This window comes from Grus americana, chromosome 18 (genome assembly GCF_028858705.1).
Source record: "Grus americana isolate bGruAme1 chromosome 18, bGruAme1.mat, whole genome shotgun sequence".
NCBI lineage: Eukaryota > Metazoa > Chordata > Aves > Gruiformes > Gruidae > Grus > Grus americana.
In genome coordinates, this window is record NC_072869.1 from 1871684 (window position 1) to 1892511 (window position 20828).

Here is a 20828-nt window from a genome sequence, read left to right on the forward strand (position 1 = left end):
CCAGCCTTTGCAGTGGCATCAGCAGAGGCTGCAGGAATGTGGTCAACAGTAAGTGTAAGAGGTTATGGCTGAGCTTTTTGGAAGAGCTGAGTGCTGGGTGCGGCACAAGACCTTGTTGTGGTGCTGGTGTGCAGTATTGCACATCTGGCTCAAGAGCGCTAGAACTGGATTGCTCCCATCCTATAAACCTTGTTCCAAAGGTGGGGTGGAGGTGGGAGAAGCTCTGATTCTGTTCGCAGGGCAGATGGGTGAAAGCTTTTCCCATTACTGGGGCATTCACAAAAGTTTTCTGTGGGTAAATTCTCTTATGTCCAGTGAATCTATGTGACGTGCGTCCACAGGGCAGTCCTTTCTCAGTCACCACATGCATAGGCTTCCCTTCCTCTCCCTGACCACCTTCTGACACAGAGCTCCATCCTTTAGGAGCTCCATCCTTTCCCAAACAGGCTTCAAGCTGGCCAAAGGGTCAATGTAGCTAAACAGCATTTGAAGTTTTCAGACTGACAGATCCATGGACACACAGAGGGAAACTACATAATTGTCCTTTAGAAAAAGAAGTAAAAGCAAGAGAGGGTGCAGTTGCCGTTTTTTGGTGGGTTTTTTTTTTTGTGTGTGTGTGTGTGGCGGCTTTCAGGCTGGGTATCGAGCACACTTCTTGGCTCATTTGGATTTTTTAAGTTCCAGCAAGCAGGGTGGGGGTACCCCGGCCCATTTGCTGTGCTCTTTACCCCATGTGTGTACTGGAGTGTCACTGCCAGCAACCCCCAGGAACCAGTTTGGTGGCAACAGTGCAGCCATCGAGCGTGAATCTCCCCTGCCTTCCGTGGCAGGAACAAGCTACCACAGGGGAGAGCTGAGAGGAGCTCTTGAGGTCATGCAGCAGGTCTGTCCCGGAGGCAGCCCGGTGAGTTCTCCGACCTCCATCTTCACCCAAAACCCAGGCAGACCATGGATCAGTCCTCTGCGGAAATCAAGCTCTGCCGTTTGCAAAGCCGACCCGTGGTAGACAAGTTTTTGCAATACTGGAGGGTTTGTGTCATTCAAAACCAAATTTAAAAAAAAAAAAAAAAAAAGCTCTGACCAACCAATTGGCATTTTTATTAATAATTTTTCAAAGCTGCAAGCGTACAGCCTCTCCCTTGTTCCAACAAGCGTGGGTGGGAGAGGGTTTGCAGCCCAGCCTGCACGCCTGGGCGCGGAGGTGGGCGAGCTATTGCAGGCTGGCTCTGGCCAAGTGTTGGCTGTGGCACAGCTCTGCTTCCAGGGCTAAGGAGAAGCCAAGCCAGTGGGAATGTTCTCCAGCATCATTTTCTGCCATTCACAGTAATTTTTATTTATATGTTTGCTTTTTCACATGCAGATGGCCAGCATCAATGGCTCAGAGCTGTGGTTTGCATCCCAGAGCCAAGCAAGTCGTTGTGTCCTGGCTCAGCCTTCAAGCGAGCTGGCTTGCCCATGTCTACCTGGGCTGTTGCTATCTCTGCGAAGTGGGTAGTTTGTTCCACAGGCTTCCAGCAGTTGGTTGCTGGCTGTTTGCATCATAAACTAGTGTTTAAAGTGTGGTTATGGTCAGAAAAGAGCCAGAGAGCAACTGTAAAATTGACATCCTAGGTTTTTTAAAATATTTATTCCTTGTCAATGGCTGTCCATATCGAATTTGCTCCAGTGAGATTTTTCCCTCCCAAATTCAGCGTGGCAGCTGGAAGCTGCTTTCACTCTTTGCTTTGCATGGTGAAAGGAAGGCATTGGAAAGCAAAGGGACAGGCGGCCACCGCTGCTTTGAGTCACACAGGCTTCCAGGGAATATGCTGGACCTGGCTTAGACTGATGCATGCTCAGCCATGCCTAGTCTCAATTTATGTGGACTGAGTGACCAGGAGGACATTGTCTGTGTGTGGACTCCCTCTTCCAACAAGCATGGGTTTGGGCAGCCCTTGAGAGGGCTACAAGCTAGGTGGTAGGTGCCCCGAAAGAAGACTTAAACCCACATTGAGCTGGCAGCAGAGGTCTGCCCATCGTGTTTCCAGAGAAAAGTGGCTTTTCCCTAGGAGGAATCCGTCCGGGAGGCTGGTGACCATCCCACAGCAGGGATGGCTCAGACCAAGAGGGCTCTGCTGTGGGAGCTCTGGCTCGGAACAACGGAGACTTGGACTCCTCTCCACCATCAATGGATTTTATTGTCCTGCAGGGTTTTGCTCCAACACTTAATTCAGCAGCTCCATTCATTTTGATCGGTACGTACATATATACCTTGGCACTTGGCTGCCAGGACAGGCCAAACGGTATTACGCAGCCCCGGCCAAAAAGCACAGGGCGAGGTAGGGAGGTTGCAGAAAAATTCCTCCCTTGCTCGGGTGAAGTTCCTAGAATCTGCGGGGAGGTACGGGGCGAGGGTTGGCACCGGCGCGGCGGCCCCGCCAGCTTGGACAAGGGCTTGAGAAACTTCTCAGCTTGACTTCGAACCGCTCCGTAAAAAATTCAGGACAAACGTTGGAGGTAAACTGCTAAATCATGTCTTAAATCCCTTCCTCCGGAGTCAGATTCCACTCCCGGCCGCTTACGCGGCACATCTGGAGAGGGGATGCGAAAGTCTGAAATTCACTCTAAACACCCCTCCTTTCCCTTCCCACCTCCTCCCCGCCGACCTGAGACCTCCTTGAGCGTGGGCAGGGATGGGGGGGGGGACACACGGCGCTAATAGCTGTCCAAAACGTGGGTGAGTTACGGCCGCTGAGCACACAGGGCTGGTTTTGTGTGCCGAGTTGGGTGTGGGCATTGCTCTTTCCTCACAAAGGCGAGACCTCCAGGATTTTAAGTCGGAAAAAGCCGTAGTCCAGCTCCTGAGATCCTTCCTTAGCTTTTTCTCCTAAGATTGCTATTTTCTTAATTGGAAGGACTCGTACAGAGAAAATCCCTAGGTGGGCGTTGGGTGGTGATGGGACCGTGTGGCTGAATTTGGTGTTCGCTTGGGAACAGTGTGGTCCAGAAAAGCTACTGTAAAGAAACCAGTTTGGCATTTGATGCTAATGGGGGCAAAACCAGTGGTAGAAACACCGTATTTGGGGAAACCTTGTCCGTGGTGCAAAGTTGGGTAGTTTTGGTGGGTTTTATTTGTGTAGTAGTGCTGGATGTTTGGGGGTAAGGGACATCCAAACGTCTTGTTTTCAGTTTGCTTTTAGGCTGGTACCTCGATGGAAACATGCGGCTAACCCGCTTGGACAGAAACGGTGGGAGATGCAGAGGAAACCTGCGCTCCCCCGCCGTCAGGCAGCAGGTCTGACAGACGACAGACAATGTGCGTCTTCGGCGGGGCGAGAGCAGCTTCTCTTTGCAAAAATCATTGTGTTTGTTGCTTTTCCAGTTCGGTTTGGACGAGGCCTTGGGAAATCACAAGAGAAAAACAACTCCTTGTGAGACTCGAAGCTGCTTGGATTAAGGGTGTTCAGAAATCCAAGGAATCCTTATTTTCTCTCTCTTTAGAAACTGGAATTTTTTGGTGCTGTTGCCTGTACTTGCATGCACATAACGATGCAGTGAGATTCCCAAGGACCTGCCATCTCGTCTCTAGACAGAAAAAAAAAGGATTACAGATGCTGCATTGCTTTATGGGGAAGGAGCAGATGGGCAAAGTGTTCTCTGCAGGTTTCTGTCTGTGACTGTGAAGAGAAAGTGGTTCGTTTTTGTACGCCTGCAAAAAATTAAATCCGTCATATTTCCTAGTCCGCCTGAGCTTCTAAAGTCACAAATTAATTTTTCTTTGGCATAGGGCAAATTGTTTGCCTCCTGGGGCTCTCTTTGGACAGGCTACTGATGGGGACAGTAACCAAATATGACAGGGCTGCATGTTGCATTTCCATTTTCTTTACAGAGCCCCACTTCCTTAAAATTAGGTAAGATTTATGATTTCTTCTTTGATACGCCAGCCAAAAAGAAAAGTGTCTTTAGCCCAACTTAAAAAACAGTGATTTTTTTTTTTTTTTTTTTTGGTAGAGAAGTTCCACTTTATATAGTATGTCTGTCCCAAAGAGTGCACTGAGGGTGGAATGGCCTGGCCTCCGGCTCCTGGGGAGTGAAGAAAAAAATTTTCTTGAAAATCTGTATCCGGCTGATCCTACTCTTTCTCCCTCCATCACAAAGCAATGCCATTTTGGAGCAATTTTAGGCTGCGATAGCTTTATTGCCCGTGTCTGATCACAGAGTCCCAGTTTGAAAGTGACTTCTCAAGTCTGAACTTTTATCCAAATCGCAAACAATATTTACATCTTTTTTTTTTTTTTTTTTTTTAAATTAAAAAAACAGAGATAATCCGATGTTTCCCATCAGTTTGGCCCTGGGTTGTTCAGTGCTGGAAGAGGATGGGCCAAAATACCCAGAGAAGGACAATTCTCACAGCACCAGCTTTCCAGCCTGAGGGTAGGGAGGAAGTGATGGAAATCTCCTGGGAAATCCTGTTCTCTTCTCATAGGATTCCTGGCCCAACTTTCCGCTTAGTCCAAATTCTGTGGGAAAAATTATATGTATATAGATATACACACACACACACACACATACACACGCACTTGCACGTCGCCTTTACTGTGTTAGTGGAACTGGCCGGTTTCAAGAGCTATAGGCAGGACCTCCGCTCACTGCTTACTGCCTCTCGCTGCAGTAGTGTGTAAGACAAACGCTGCTAGAAATGAGCAGGGAGAGGGAGCACGGCCACGGGAAGAGGCTGCTTGTGCAGCGGAGGATGAGGAGGATGGGGTGCGATGAAGGGCAGGTTGCTGGAGCTGGTGGCTTGGGGAGGTGTCTCTGCTGCTCCCGGAATATGGTGTTAAACAACCCGGCGGCAGCCCCAGCCTCTCCAAAAGCCTTTCCCTAAAGCAGGTGCCAGTGCAGGTATTTGGGCACTGTGCAGGCGCTCCTCCCTGGGGCTGTACTGCTGCGGCCCGGGGGTCCCAGCCCGTTTTAGTGTCCAACCGGCTTTTCTTGGCTGTTTCCCCTCCTCTTACCGCTGCTCACCCCCTCCCTTCTTGCAGGACCTTTTTCTCTGCCCCGGGGCTGTTTTGCCAGCATGGTAACAAGGTGCTGCCGGCTCTGGGGCTCTTTTGGAGTATTTTGCTCCAGAGGATGGCACCAAGGTGTTCCCGTGCGTTGGGTCCCGGAGCTGCCCTGGATCTGGCTGCCGTGTTGAGGAGGGACCCCCCCCCCCCGCCCCGGCCATAGGAAGGCAAAATCTCTCCAGTGCCACCCCACGGGACCTTTGGCACCGTTAGAAAGTCCTTGACATCTCTTGTCACAACACCGATAAAAAAGGATCAGGGAGAGTGTGGGAAAGTCAGCTGGGTTGGCCGAGCCTGCCCGTCCTCCCCCGGGCACCGCCGCCGCCTGCCTGCACCGACCGGCAGCTCTGCTCCCGTGTTTGATTTGAGCGGTGAAAGTCCACGTGAAGAATGAGAGGAATCCTGCTGGCTTGGGCCACCGGGATCAGCCGGGCCGGGAAGCTGGAGGTCCTCCCGTGCTGCCCAGGGCAGGAGCTTGCAGGAGCACCCAGTGCAAGTGGGGCAGATGGCTGTTTTGGGGTTGTATCTTCAAAAGATCTGGTTTTCACCACCCCCACTGAAAGGCTATAGGGCTGGTTGTTTGAAAATGGAAGCACTCTCTATCGTGTGCTACTGAAAAATATCTTTATTTATAAGCCTCTGGTGTGTTCTTGGTCCAGAACTGTTTGTCCATCTCATCAGGGTCTTAAAAGTGTTAGGCAGGAGTCCCAAATGAATGGAAAAAGCTGTGAAGTCCAGGTGCAAGACATCTTATTTTGGGGCTATATGTTTTTAAATCAAAGTTCTTTCAATATCCGTATCTGCCTGTGGTTAATGGGTTACAGATGCAAATTGGCACTTCCAGCTCCTGACCCGAGGTGTCCTGGCCAGGTCTCATGACTGAATCGAACGGGGCCAAGAAATATTGACAGGCTGGAAAAGCACCAGACCCTCCACTCTGAGGATATTTTCCTTAAAGCTCCAGCTCCTGGAATCATGTGAATCCTGATTTTTCCTACCTGAAAACTGAATTTCAGTAGAGGAGAGCAACTTTCCTGAGTGAACATGAACAGTGTGAAAGCCAGATGTTCTTTTCATTCCTTTATTTCTTTATTTCCATTTAATGAGGAGTTAAATTATAAAGTGACTGTTCCATAAAGTTTGGGGGCACTTCTTGCTTGTAGCACCTGGTTTGCATGGCCTTTAGTCCCGCAGCACCAGCCTGAGCCCAAATCCCCGGGGCTGTTTGTGCATCCGCACGCTGCCATGGGGCTTGAGAGGATGCTAAATATGTTGATTCACTCAGAACCGTGTCTCTCTGTGGGGTACAAGGCAAAGTTCCTTCCCAAAACAAGTGCAGCGAGTCTCACGTATTTTGAAGGTATTATCCCCAGCAGCCAGACACTGCCGGGGCAGGGGTCGGGCTTCGTTGACGCAGAATCAGTTCACAAGCTCCAAAAACGTGCTGGTGGGTGGTGGGGAGCACTTGGCTACATGAGCTGATTCTCATCGTACCCTGCGAGACTCGGCTGTTTTCTCAGGCTCTGCTGGGAGTGGTGGATTAAGGGCCAGGGTGTGTTTGGTTTGGAGGGTGTAACTGTTTATGGACGTGTATTAGAATGGGATATTCGGAGATGCCAAAGTGAGCACAAGTCCTCTAAAAATCAGCTGGGGGTCTGCGCTCCTAAGTCACTTCATGCCTGGAGGAATCCCGTATTTCATGTGGGTATGGCTGCTTGGGGACCAGGTTGCTCTTGGGAGGCAGTTTTTATTTATTTATTTTTTTCAGAGATGTTGCTTTAAATACCACGTGTCCCCTGCACTGTTGCATTCCCCGGTTTTTGTGAATGTCTCTACACCACAACTGGGCGCTGCTAATAAATCTAAAATAAATGAATTACATTATTAAGAAAAAACACTTCATGGTAGATAGCTCCTGATGCGCTTTTGGGCATTTGTCCGTGGCTCGGGCTTTGCTGTCTTTCTTAGGATGGAACCCGACGTGGCCGCTGTTGAACGGCCGTTTTATGGCGAGGGAAGAGAGCAGGAGCGGGGGATGCTGTGCAGGGCAGCGGGCGCAGGGCACGGTTCGGGCGTCCCTTGTCCCCGTTGCATCTGTGTAGCAAGGCTTGGCAAAGGATAGGTTATGGAGGAGCTAAAGGGTTATGGGGGTTAGCAGGAAACAACGTGAAAACACGAGGGTTTTTTCCTTCTGGTTTTACCAAAGTCATTCCGGGATGGAGTCTTAGCTTTACAGCAGGCCAAAGTAAGCCTGCATCCATGTGGAAACTCACTCTTGTTTAATCACAGTGGCCACGTGGGCATAAACTCCTGAGCCACTTACTCTTTATGAGCAGCTTATTTCACTTAAGCCTGCTCCTAACCCGTTGATGCCAAGGAGCATCCCCGGAGCCAGTGGCACCAGGGCACCTGGGATGGATCAAAGTCACGGGTGAGTTTGGAGTGCTCAAACACTTCTGTGTTTAGACGGGCTGTGAACCATCAAGTCTTGGGGCATCGCTTCGGGGATGATGTCTAGCTGGAGCACTTGGTACCTGGCTGGTGATGGCAGCGATCACCCCACCTGCCCCTTGCCTTCGCCTCCCTTTGAGGAGCGTTCGGGCTCCCCGGTGCAAGTCTTTGCTGCTCCTCTTGTAACTGCGCTCACAAGGAAATCTTCAAAGGCTCAGTCCTATCAATTTTCCCCACCATATGTTCTCATTAAAAAATTTATTGTGCACTTTATCTTAGGATTATTTGCCATCAATTAATAAAACATGTTGCAAGCTTCAAATGAACATTCTCCCCTCCCCGCTTCCCTTTAACGAGGGAAAGGACAGAGAAATATGAAAAAAAATTACCATGACAGATGGTGTTTTTTAACCTTTCTTTTGCCCAATCTGGAAAAAAAAAAAAATCTCAGAATATTGACATGCGTTTTTAATTATGAGTTACATCACTTGAAGGCCTAATCCGAAGCTTAGTGAGCTCAGCGGACAGACTGCCAGCCCCAAATACGTTCCCGCGTTGAGGTATATGGATGCTGACACACGGGCATGTGCTGGAGCAGGGTGGTGGGGACGGGGGCTGCGGGGTGACAGTGTGGGTGGCTGTGGGAGCAGGTCCCCCCCCCCCCTCCCCAGTCCTCCTGGCGCCAGGGAAAACTGCAAAATCCACTCCTGGAAGCAAACGGTTGGCGACGGCTGCGGCCGGCAGCTCCCCGAGGCATGCGTTGCTGGCAGCCAAAATGTCGTGTCGTCCTTGGCAGTAGGTGTCTGGTCTAGCGGTAGCGGTGGGCTGTGATGGAGGTTTAAGAAGGTGGCATTTGGGGGTTTTTAAAGAGTTCCCGAAAGGAGAGCACCCCCCTGCTGTGCCCCTTACGTGGGGAATGTAATCCCCGATTTAGGGGTAGGCGGGTGATGTGGAGGGAGCCCGGTGACCCCCCCGGCTAATGCGTGACCCTCCCTCTCCTCTCCCACCTGGTGAGATCAGGAGCGGGGTTCTTTCCCTCCTGTTATTTGCAATTTTGGGCCGGCCGACAGGAGCCAATTCCCGGGGCCAGTGGGGTTGGTGGTGGGGAGACGGGGCGGGAGGAAAAGCAAATACAACATCTACCAGCAGTCCCCGCGGATGCTGCAGCGCTGGTACAGCATGTACCCTGCGGAGCATTTGCTTTGTGTCTGTGCCTACCAGGGGAAAATAAATACAAAAATAATGCATACAGACGGGTTTCTTATATAAATAAATGTCTGGGGAGAGACCTGGCTGTGGGTAACCTGCTGGGAAAGTCCTGGTCAGATGGGAATTGTAGAGTTAAACACTCCAGTCTCACTTGGATGTGTCTCAGCTTTGATTTATACTTCTGATTGGATGTTTGCCTGGCCTGATCAGAGAGTTTGGGCAGCGGCTCATGTTGACACTTGGTGTTTAGCTCTGGGTAAAGTTTAAACAGGACTTATCATGGCTCTCACACCTCGCGAAGGCTTCCCTGGTTTAATAGCATGCTTCATGCCATCTCTTGCGTAGGTTTTAATGCGTTGCTGTCCTAGATGTTGAAAAAGAAAAAGGTAAACTTGCAAAATGTATTCATGGAATAGCTTATTCGAAGCCTCTTCTAATTTTAAAATAACCCCATTGCCCTCAAATCGTGTGGCCGTTTCTCTGCTTGCTTACGCTGGTATAATATAAAGCTGGGAGAAGTGATGTGAGGTCGATGAAGCCGATCCAGCCTTTCAGAAACTGTGAAGTGCGTTGCCCATATTGCTCGTGTTTGCCCCAGAAGCAGCGTTGGGCTCTGCTGGGACTCAAGCAGCCTCGTGCGGGAGGAAAGGCTCGTTTTTGGGGTGTAGCATTGCAATGAGACTTCAGCTGGGGTGGGTCAGAATGGTAACTCTAATTTGTGACCATCTTCTATTTTTTTTTCCCCAAAATTGTAACGGCTTCATCCTCTTTTGCTTTTAGTAGAAATTGCTCCAATTAACAGCTGTGAGATGTGTTGCCCCACGTTTCTCCCATCCGTAGGAGGATGGAGGTACCTGCTCTGGGTGCAGCTTTGGGGGCTCGGATGGCCAAGGGCTGCCCCCAGCTCTGCTTGCACCCTCCCGTGCAGGCTGGGTGACAATATTTAGAAGGGGATGGGTGACAATATTTACCCGCTTACCCCAACTGCCATAGACCTAATTTCAAACTCAGGGACCAGCAGAGAGGTGCGTTGGAAGTGGAGTTTAACACAGCCATTCCCTGCCTGATGCGGGCTCTGGCTTTGGATAAAGCTTGTGCTAAATAGCATTGAACTAATTTAATTTTATGCTTTGGTTTTTATGAGTAACAATTAAGAAAAAAGTCAGCAGAGCATAATTACAGCATCTTGAAGTGTAGCGTTACTGGGCCAAAGACTGAAATGAGGTTATGATACGGCAGCCTTTTATCTTGGATCTGATAGGGGTGTTATTCATTGTATTAAAAGTTTGCCAAGAGAGGCTTCACTGAAAATTAACCCGTGTTATCACAGTGAGTAATATCCTGGTTTTATCACGTGGAATAAATAAATAACACAGACTTTATGCTTTTGCTTAATGAAGTTGCACTGAGTGCAGAGCAAGGAAACAGTGTTGACTCCGATGCAAGAAAACAGCGATGAAGGTGAGATGAAACTAGAATAGAAAGTGCCCCCAGTTTTCTTGCATAACGGCAGAGCTTTTATTACTATTAATTACATTATGCAATGGGAATAGGATGGAATTTGGCTCTATCTAGCAACAGACCGGGGTGAAAATCTCTTTGCAAACATCTCTGTGCTCCTGACACCATTTTCTTGCCTTGACCGGTTTGTTTGGCTTCGAGCCACCCTGGCGAAACAACACGTTTGGCCCAGCCCGGGGAGCCTTTTCCACTTGGGGGGAACCACCCTGTTCCCCAACCTGCTGCTCTGCACCGCGAGACCGACAAATCCAGACTCAAAGTGATGTGGAGTATTGGCAGCGCTCATGGGGAAAGCCCCACATTAGAATCATAGAATGTCTCCAATTGGAAAGGACCCATAAGGATCATCGAGTCCAGCTCCCAGGTTGTGAGAGCTGAGGACTGTTTGGTCACGGCACGTGGTCCGGGCTTGCTTGAGCCTGTACAATGGGCCAGGCACTTTCCCCAAGCGACTGATGGTATTTCTTGAGGTGAGTAGCTAAACCCTACGGAACACGCCTGGGATACCGGTGGGAGCGGGGCTGGCAAAGTGGCTGCAGGCAAGGGAAGGAGAGGGCTGGCGTCTGCCCGGCCACCGTGACACGGTGCCTGGGGACATCCCATCCTACGGCACGTGCTGGTGGGGCTGGAGGGGGTGCTTGCTTGTGTTGCATGCCTGGGTTTTGGAATAAGTCAGCTTGATCAAGAGAGCGTTGCGATGGGCAGAGAGATGTATAGCCCGATTCTGGACTTCATCAGCCAAGAGCCTGAAATTGTTTCACGTGAACAAAAGGATCATCCGAGATGTTAATCCCTTGCACCTCTTTAGCTTTGTTCAACCTCGCTCTGCACCGACGGGGGTTGCGTCAGCAGGCACGACACCGCAGGCAAGAAGAAACCAGCCGCAGCAGAGGAATTAATCGTGCTTTTCACTCAACGCGCTCACGGGACGGAGAGCTGAGCCGTGCCTGATGGGTTTGAACTCCCGGGCTGGCACGAGGGAGCCTCGATGCCTCCCAGGCACAGCCAGCCCGTGGGTCGGAGCGGTCCCCCGTGCCCCCAGGGATGCCCGTCCCATCGCAACAGCTCTGCACACAGAAAACACTGCGGAGCCCGGGATCGGCATTGCTCCCGGCTCCGGCTGCACCCAGGTTTCCCATCCAAAAAGGAACTTTTTCCTCCCTCCTCTGAAATAATTACGCTAAAAGAGCTTAAAAAACCCAAACAAACCACTTTGGTTTTGTCCCTTCGTGCCAGTGGATGTTAATAATACCAGAAATACTATTATCCTCTGGGCTATCATCATCTATAATACCTCCAGAAATTGCTTGGCTAGTTTTAATTATGTTTGTGCCTTTTCTTTCAGCCCTTGTTATCTCTCGGGTTCCTCCGAGCTGGGGGAAGGGTCACAGCACCGAAGTCGCTTCTCTAAAGCGCCTTTGTTTTCCCTGCGCAGGTATTAAGTTGATGGCACAACAATCCCCGAGTACATTAGATTCGCTTTCCTGCCCTCCCCTGCCTGAATGCAAACCTTGTGCGTCCCCCGCGCAGGGAGCGAGCCCGGCGCGGGCAGCCCGAGGAGCGGGCCCGCAGGAATGCGGGTGAACAGAGCCAAATTGTTCCAGCCACGAGAAGAAGGGAAGAGAGAGGGAGAAGGAGAGAAAGGAAAAGCATAGGGGAGGAGAGAAGGAAGAGCTCAGAGGGGAAAAAAAAAAAAAAATTAAAATCCTTGTCTGTGCGTGGTGGAGTTTCTCTGGAGATATTTGCAGGATAGTGTGGTTAAAAAAAATAATGCTTAGAAAAATAACAGAGTCCTCCCTCCCACGCATGCCCGTAAGGGGAGGTTTTTGTCAGCACGATGGCCTCCATGGGAAGGTGACATTTGAGAGAACAATTGCTGGGCTGTGGTACCGTGCCTGCTGCTATGAATGAAGCTTAAGAAAAGGTGTCCTTGGACTCTTGCTAAAACCCATCGTCTTCTTCATTCCCTGCATGTGCTGCTCGCTGCTGCTGCCTCCCGAAACGGGCCGACAGCTTATAAACAAAGCGGTACAAAAGATGAGATCGGAGTACGCTCCAGCCTCATTTCCTTGCAGGCGGCGGCAGCCGGCTCACCGCTCGTCCCCGCTGCAGCGCGGTGGGATGCCGGGGCCACGGCTCGGTGGTCCCCCGTTCTCCGGGAAGACCTGGCATTGCAGAAAGCGAAGTCGAGGACAGAGGTGTGGGGGGGAAGCTGGTCCTGAACGGGGGCTTTGGGGCAACTTGTCCTTCCAGAGCTGGGCCCTGTGGTCCCCATGAGCGGTGTGTGTGCTTGCTCGCTGAGGAGCGTGCAAGTATCGGCTGTGCACCTGCCGGGCACGCTTGCCCCGCTCGCTGTAACGTGCTCTGGGCTGCAAATTCACCCGTGAGCGTGAGGGTTTCTGTAGCACTGCAGGGACGCGGGCCGGGTGATGGCACCGTGTTGTTCTGTGGAGGCTGGATGCCTGTGGTCTGCAGAGGAGCTGTGGGACCCCTGGCATAGGCGAAGAGGATGAAAATGAAGAGCGTGACTTTGGGATGGCTTTGCATAAACCCTCGGACACGTAGGTATGTATATGCCTATATGTGCGTGCCCTCCCTCTGTTCCTGCAGGGCACGTTCAGCCCATGCAAAGACACGCTTTCTTTCCTCAACCTGAAATGGGAAGTAAATCAAGTTTTTTGCTGCTGGGAGTTTAGCTTGTTCAAGGGTAAGGAGACTATGTAGCTGTATAGGGCCTTAGCAGCATTGCCGGAGGATCCGTTCTCTGACCGTGTCTTCTCCTGGAGCAGGGCTGAGGAATGGAGCTGCAGTGATCCAGGAGGGGGGACGGTGGTGGCTGGATGTCACCTGGCACCTTCCTGTCTTCACTGAGCTTTCCTCTCTGGCATGCTCTGTTTTATTAAAGGGTTTGACTCATTTCTTGAAGTTTAGCAGGCATTCACAAAAGATGTGAGTAAAATAGCAACTGTATTAATAACGCAAAATAGAGATCTGTGGTGTCCATATACAGGTACACAGGAAAGCATGCTATACGCTGTGCAAGTGCAGAGCTTTTATCAAGCAGAAAATTTATGATGATTGTAGTTTTGGGCTGTGCATATGTTTTTGGCTAAGAAAATTTTAAGTTGCAATGAACATGTAGGACATTATGAATTTTTAAATGCCTCCTTGTAGAGTTTGAATATTTTTTCTTTTCTTCTGATGTGTTACTCGGTGTTTACCCAGAGGTGATGCCTCTCAGTGCTGCACTTCACTGTGCTGTTTCTGCAAAATGGATTGAGGTTAAGGTGGTTAGAAACGTGTGTCCTCATTAGCAGAATGAAGGGATGACTATGGGCACCTATGAAAGCCTGGCCTGGGGGTTAAACACAGGCTCAGGTTCAAAAGAAAGATTTTCCTTTTCTCCTTATGCTCTTTTCCCCGGGGCAAATTACTTAACATGTCTCTCTCTGCCTCAGTTTCCCATCTATTCAAGAAGAATGATGCTAATTACGAACACTCCCAGTGATGGCGAGATAGGGAAGGAGGGCAGAGTCTGTGCGGTAAGCGTTGACCTGTTCACTTAGGCGGCAGCAATGAAACTGCCGGTCCTGGAGTGTCCCAGGGAATCACACAGGATCTGCGCTGTGCTGAATGCCAAGGATCTGTTCTGAGCGCTGAGGTGAACAGAAATTAGTGGTGAATGAATCAGAGGTGGAGGAAAAAAACCCCGATTTCTCTTGAGTTTGTCATTGGTAGATGTTAGGGGAAAGTCTCCTGTTGGTTTTATTAAAAAAAGAGAAAGAAGCAGATGCAAAGGACACTTCTGACACCGTATCTGATAAAATATCGCATGCAGCACTAAGCTGAGAAATCATGTGTCATCACACTCCCATACTGCACATCTACGCAGGCCATAAGCTCCTCAGGACAGGAATACGTGATCTGTTTGGTGCTACTTCCCGAGTGCAGCGCATCACGGCTGCTTGGTGTATCGCGCCTAGGAGAACCAGTAAAGCGATCTCAGAGCAGTATTGCTGGGTAACGCAGCTTCCACTTGTGCTCAGGGGGAGCGGTTGCGGGGAGCGGGGAGATAACATCTCCCCACCGGGGAGCAGACGTTGGCAGGAGTTTATTTCTCCCTGTATACAACAGTGGCCATCCCTCACCTGATACTTTGTGAGGGGGTTTCATCCTCACAACGCTCAGTAAAGTTAAAACAACCTTTTTCTGTTTTACAGGGAAGAATCAGAGGCGGAGGAGCAGCCGTGGGACCTGTGCGAAGCCCTGTGGAAAACGGGAGAGACCACGGAAGGGACGAAACCCACCGGACTCCACTCCAGTCCCTATTTTATCCCGTCGCAGCCCAAGGGATGAAGAACGGGCACAAACACTGTAGATAACCACCCAAGAGCCCCGCTGTCCCTCTGATCAGCCGTGTCGCACCCCCGGCAGCTCCGCTGGCTGAAGCAGGTTGGACCCCCGTCTGGCATGTGGGGTGGGCGCAGTGCTGGCTCACTGCCCTTTTCTGTTGGCCGATAGCGCCGACCTTCTTCTTCTGTAGTGTATTTATTTACTTTTTTTTTTTTTCCATTGGAGAACAGGCAGTGCTGTGAGAGAGTTGGGGGAGCTGCTGCGGAGTGGGTTGGGTGGCGAGGGGAACCTGGCTGGCAGTAGCCTGAGGCTATCATAAAAGAAACTGAAACGGGAGTGTTAACGCTTTAGCGGAGTTATGAAGAAATGGTTTTACTGTTCGGAAAGAAATTGCGAGAGTAACACGTCTGGGAGGGTCTGGGAGCCAGTGCAGGCTGGCAGGACGCTTGGGAACACTGAGGGGTGCGTGTGCGCAGAGAGATGCAGAACTGCAGAATAATTTCAGCTGGAAAGGACCTCAGCAGGTCTCCAGTCCAACGCCACTCAGAGCAGGGCCACCCACACTGTGTTACTTGGTGCACATCCTGTCAAGGTCTGAGTATCTCCGAGGGTGGGGAGATCCCACAACCTCCCTGGGTCCCTGTTCCAGTGTCTGACCACCCTGATGGTGAAAACAATTTGTCCTAATGCTCTGTGTCCACGCTTGTGACCACTGTCTGTTGTCCTGTGCCCCTGCAAGAGCAGCCTGGCTCTGTCTTCTCTGTACCCTCAAATTAGGCAGTTGAAGACACCACTAAGATTCGCCCCCTTCCTTTCTAAGGCTGATCCAACCCAGTTCTCTCAGCTTGTCTCCAGCTCTCCACCATCTTGGTGTCTTCTGGTGGACTCAAGCCAGTATGTCCACGTCCGTCTTGTACACGGGAGGACCAAGACTGGACACGGTACTGCAGATGTGATCTTGCAGGTGGTGAACCACCTTGAGCGGGCTGCACGGGGCGCTGACCTGCTCTCCGTTTCATAGGTCTGGTTTGTTCAAAGATTAAATAACGTGCTGGCAAGGGCAGCCCTTGTGTGTACTTGCATCTGTGCATCACGTCACGTGGAGAAGGAAAGGAGATGTCCTCTAGTTTAGGTTTCTCAATCCACATGACTGTTCAGCTGGTGCCTACCTGCACAATATACACTTGGGGTGTTTGGTTTTGGTGTTCTGGTCTTGTCCCATCCCTGGTGTCTTTAGGAGACATCTTCAGCCAGCGTGGTCCTCTGCTGGCACAAGGCAGATTAACTCCACTGAAGTCAAATGCTCCTAGAACAACAATCTGCTGGGAATTATGAATAAATGCAAATAGTGTTTGTTTGATTTACTTTTCAGGTCTGGCCAGGAAACCTTCAAGTAGCAGCACTTTCCCTTTTAAGCAGGTAAGTGGTTTTTTAAAACATAGACGGGAATGTCTGTGCTCCTCTGTTTATCACTATAAATCTTTCTTTGCCTGAGCTTTTAAATAGCGATTCACCTGGTAACTTCATGCCTGTGAAAGTCATGAATGTGAGGAGCTGATGGACTGAGCGGCCGTAGCGCATGGTGGGACACCTACTCCAGGTTGGAGAGGGGGAGAGAAACCACGGGCGTGATGGGGAGAGAATGGGCTGGAGGGGACCTGGACGAGATGATGGTCGAGTCTCTGGTCCAGGCTGGGGGGCTGGTGGGATGGCGATCCCCAGTGCTGGCACACAGGAGGGAGATTTATTTCATCTGGGGAATCTGATCTGTCAGGGTGAATGGGAACATAAGGAAATTCTCTGAAAAGAGATGGTGAATGATCAAATCAGCTGAGATTTTTGGCTTAAATATTTTGTTTTTAAATTCTATAATAAAAAAATGATTTTTTTCAACATTTTTCCACGAAAGGCAGAAACTTTTTCAGGGGAGGGGGAAGTGTAACCTAACCTCCAATTTTCTGTCCCAAACCAGTTTTGACCAGCCATACCAACAATGTAATCATCAGCGGGTTTGTTTTTTTTCCTCTCCTTAGCAAACAGCAGGTCAAGTATCATTTAAAAAAAAAAAAAAAAAATCACCAATAAAAAAAAAAATAGCAGCCTTTTGCCATACATGGCTGGTGTATTTTTCCTTTGGAAGTTGGCCACCCCAAGCACACACAGGGCTCTGTGTGAGCCTACCTCACCCTCCAAGAAAGAGCAGAAGAGAAAAACTCCCTGTGACTTGGATGGGTTCCTTATGGGGGGGAGGTGGGCTGGTGGGAAGGGGGGGGCGAGCGCAAGGCAGCGTTTTGAACTAAGTTCCTTTTTCTATTTTATTTAGATTAGGTTCTGCTCAGCAGGGTGATTTCTTAATTAGAGCAGCCCAGTCTTGCAGGCCTGTCGCTCCAGACCCCTGCTCTGCCTTCTTAAGTTTCACGAGGGAAGTTGTCGTGCCTTATTTCCTGAGCTCTAATATTCGAGCAGTGTGCGGTGATTTCAATGGGAGGAAAAGACATGTAATTTAATCATCTTTATTAGATTTTAGGCGAGGGAGGGGGCAAAGCAGTAGGAACCGTGTCCTCTGCTTGTCTTTTGACTTTCTCTTCTGCTTCTAGTGGCCAGGGATGAGATTTCATGGGAGAAGCGGAAAAGCAATGATCCTAAAAGACCATGGGGTGATGGACTTTTTGTCCTAAGGTTATGAAGTTCTCCCGAGCAGCAGCCGTTATCTCAGTCTCGGGCAGATCCACGACCCCACTTGGATCCATCGTGGGCTTATTAATGACTAGCTGTGATTAAAAATTTTGATCTTTTAATCTGCTTGATTACGCGAAAGGGAATCTCGTCCCTCCAGAAGGTGTTGCTGGAGTGGGGCTGGTTCAGGCAGAGTAAACGGGGAAGCAAAATGCGGAATTTTGCAAATTTCAGGTGTTCTCTGGGAATCCAAGGAGGGCAGGCAGCGTGCTCCGGGGGGATCAGCCTGCCTCTGCCGGGAGCGTGGCACCGCTGCTGCTTCACAGGCACGGCTCTGCTCCGCTCCCACTTACATGGAGTGGGTGAGAGCTTCCCACAGCCCCTCTGGAGATAAGCTATATGAACAAAAATTGCGGATTTTTTTTTTTTTGAAACTAAAGATGGTGAGGAAAAAAAGGCTTTGTTTGATGGTAGTGGCTCGAAAGTTTGATTCTTCCTATTACCCTTGCTGTGCAGAGCCCACACGGAAGAGTGGAGGGGATGTAATCTACGCACCAAGGGACACCGGGACCTCTGCGTTTCGGTGGAGGAAATCTGCCTGCGCCAAGACCCATTCGTGCTGACTCTCTGCCTGCACATACGCACCATATGCCCAATCTTCACTTAAGGTAAATCAATGCTAATCCATTGATGCCAACGAAGCCGGGCTATTTTAGCCTTCGAGACCCTAGCCTTCCGTGTCACACGCACTCAGCTGGGACTTTGTGGCTTAAAAAATATTAAGCAACACCCAGTGGGAAGCAAGGGGTGCATTCACATTTAATTCAACTGAAATCCAATTCTGGATTTTTTTAATAAATCCATTTTATGGCTGGAACAATAGCGAAAGAAGCAAATATTTGTTACCTGGAGACACCGTATTCTCTGCCTCTCACCACATGAGTTTTGGGTTATTATTTTTCTAGCTGGCCCTATGAAAGGCTCCTGTGGAGGATGGGAGAGGTTTATAACTCAGTAATAGGCTTCTCGCCTCAAAGTGGTTCCAGTCGCTCTCAGCTGGGTTTGGATGGGATGGTTTCGATTACGCGCCGTCAGCGGGTGAGAGCTGGCCGTAATTACGTGCAGCGCCGTTGCAGTGGGCAGCGAACGGGTGCGGGGTGCTGCGGGGGCAAACGGGGTGATGCCGAGCCGTGGAGGAGCTGAAGCGGAGGTGGCTGCTCGCACGCCCCTGGTACAGGTGATGGTCGGGGAGAAAAACATCTCCCACATCACCTGAGTTTGGCAGTTTCTTTAAAAAATGCTGATTGTTTGGTTTGTTTTTTTTTTTTTCCCCCCAAGGGGGTCGCTTTGCACTTGAAGAAGGAACTGCATCACTGCAGCTGTGATTGTATCAGGGTGATATGTTTGAAGGGTTGCATTTAGTGGGTTGCATGGTCCCCATCGTGGGTTTTAGCAGCTATTTTTCTGCGTTTTCTGTATCTCCCCACGTGCAGCTGCTCCGTGGGCAGCAGTGCTGCGGTGGAGGTGGCTCCCTCATTTATCCTGCTGGTGACAGGAGGAAAAATTAGCCCGAAAGCTTCCTCTTTGGGGACAGTGATGTGAGTCAGTAAACCACTGTAGTGTCACCTGTGGCGCAGCGGGACCGCAGCTCCGGGAAACGGGATATTGCAAGGAGCAGCGGAGAGGAAGGTTGTGTTGGTGGGGCACTGGGAGGGAGGCACTTGCCAGATTTGGGGAATATTGTCCGGGCTGTGGGGAAGACCTTGTGTAAAAGCTGAGTGGGATGTTCTTGTCCCAGGACACATCCATGGTCCTTCCCGTCCTTCCCCCCTGCGTGGGAGCCGGCACAAAGCTGCCCTGTGAAGCCGGGATGCTTTTGTACGAGGTGTTGCTTGAAAAGCCCACGATACGCCATCCCCAGGCAGACGGGCTGTGAAAGCGGCTGCAGGTGCCAGGGAAAACTTCTGCTAGTACGTCCTACCTGCGTGTTTGCATCACGGAGGGACCGAAAAACCCCCGCTACTGCTGGCAAAATGAGTTGCTTCAGTTGTAAGCTGTGTTCTGGGGGGAAGCTGCAGCAGCTCGGAGCTTGGTTACTGGAAAGCAGCTTGCCTTGTGAGAGAGAGGAAAAGAAATTACAAATTAAAACCAGAAAGCCCCTTTTCCCTCCATCTCTTGATGTTTTGATTCAAGGTATGCATAATTATAATCATTATTTTTAAGGGCAGCCCCCCCCTCCACCTCCCAGGGTCTATGTTATCTCTAGAACCACCCTCTGACTTTAGATTGCAAAAATGACACTGGAGAGAAACTCTATCTGCTGGGAGTGAGGCAGCTTCAACCCCTCCTCCTCCTCCCTGAGACCATCCGAGCTGCAGGGGTAGGAAAGGAAGAGGAGGGAGTGATGAAGGTCACCTTCCGCTGCCCCAGGAAGGTAACGAACCCCACGCAAAGGCCCAGGTCGAGCTCTCCAGAGTCATTATCGCAACAGGCTGCGAAAGGTTAGGGAGGAAAGAGCTTTTCAGAAGTCTTTGCCCACTAATTGATTGCGAAGAGCGGAAGGAAGGATGTATCGAAAAAAAAGAAAAAGCCCTGCGCCGTTTGTAACCCCCCTCCTCCCTTCCCAAAATGTGCAGGGCCAGGAGGCAGCAGGTTGTAGTTTTAACTGTAACGGAGCAGAAGGGAAATCAGATTCAACAGGAGCAGGGTCTCCTTTCAGGCTAATGGCAGATGTGGAAAATGTTTTCCAGCATCATTAGTCAGGATGAAAAGCACCGAAGGCTGGGTTGTGCCCCGTCCCTGCCCAAGGCATGGCTGCGCTGGCTCGCCTTTGCCCTGCCCACTGCACGCAGCTCTCGGCACGCAGCATTGCACGCCTTCCGCTCGCCTCGCCGTGCCAGCGAGTTCCAGCCCCTCTGAGCCGCACGTGGTGGTCCTTTAGGGTAAAAGTTGCCCCACCGTGAGCAGATGCTGCACCCAACGTAAGGCAAGGACCGGGGTGGGGGCTGTTTCGATAAAACACCATTTGAGAAGGAAAGTGCTGTTTTGGGCACGGGTGGGTGGGAATTGTGCCCCCAGCATTTGCAGCCAGGTTCGCAGCTAGCCCGGAGCCAGGACGAAGCGCTGAAATGCCAGTTTGACTCACCCTCAGCCCACGCACAGACCAAACGCACTGCGGCCGCTGCACAGGGGTTGAGCCCAAACCAGCTCTGGCCGTTGATGGTACCCGTCTATGGGCTGAAATACGAGGGGATTAGTACAGAGCTTTTCTACAAATTCTCCTTACCTACAGTGCATCAGCCTCTGTGTTTCCGTAGCCTTGAGAACTGGCCATGGACAAGGTCTCAGGACATTTTCCAGGGAAAACCAAAGGACCAGGTGCTCCCCAGGGTCCCCAGGGCTGCATTGCACAGACTGGATGGAAGCTGGACAGGAGATTTCTCCTTCTGACTGAGCCTTAGAGAAGCTGCTCAGCTCTGTGCACTGGAGGGGAGTGTTTGAGAAGGAAGTCCATGCAATGATCGTGGCTTTCTGGCCCCAGGTGAGATGGTGCCCAGAAATGAAAGGCAGCTG

General features: G+C 50.6%; 1 long non-coding RNA gene across 1 annotated transcript in view; it reads left to right on the forward strand.

Moving 5' to 3' along the window:
• Positions 1 to 20828, forward strand: part of LOC129214701 (uncharacterized) — a 213363-nt gene that overhangs the window by 160991 nt on the left and 31544 nt on the right. The window contains exons 4-6 of the long non-coding RNA XR_008579784.1: positions 14447 to 14678; positions 15952 to 15998; positions 17772 to 17923. This is a non-coding gene — a long non-coding RNA (uncharacterized LOC129214701). The remainder of the gene's footprint in view (positions 1 to 14446; positions 14679 to 15951; positions 15999 to 17771; positions 17924 to 20828) is intronic.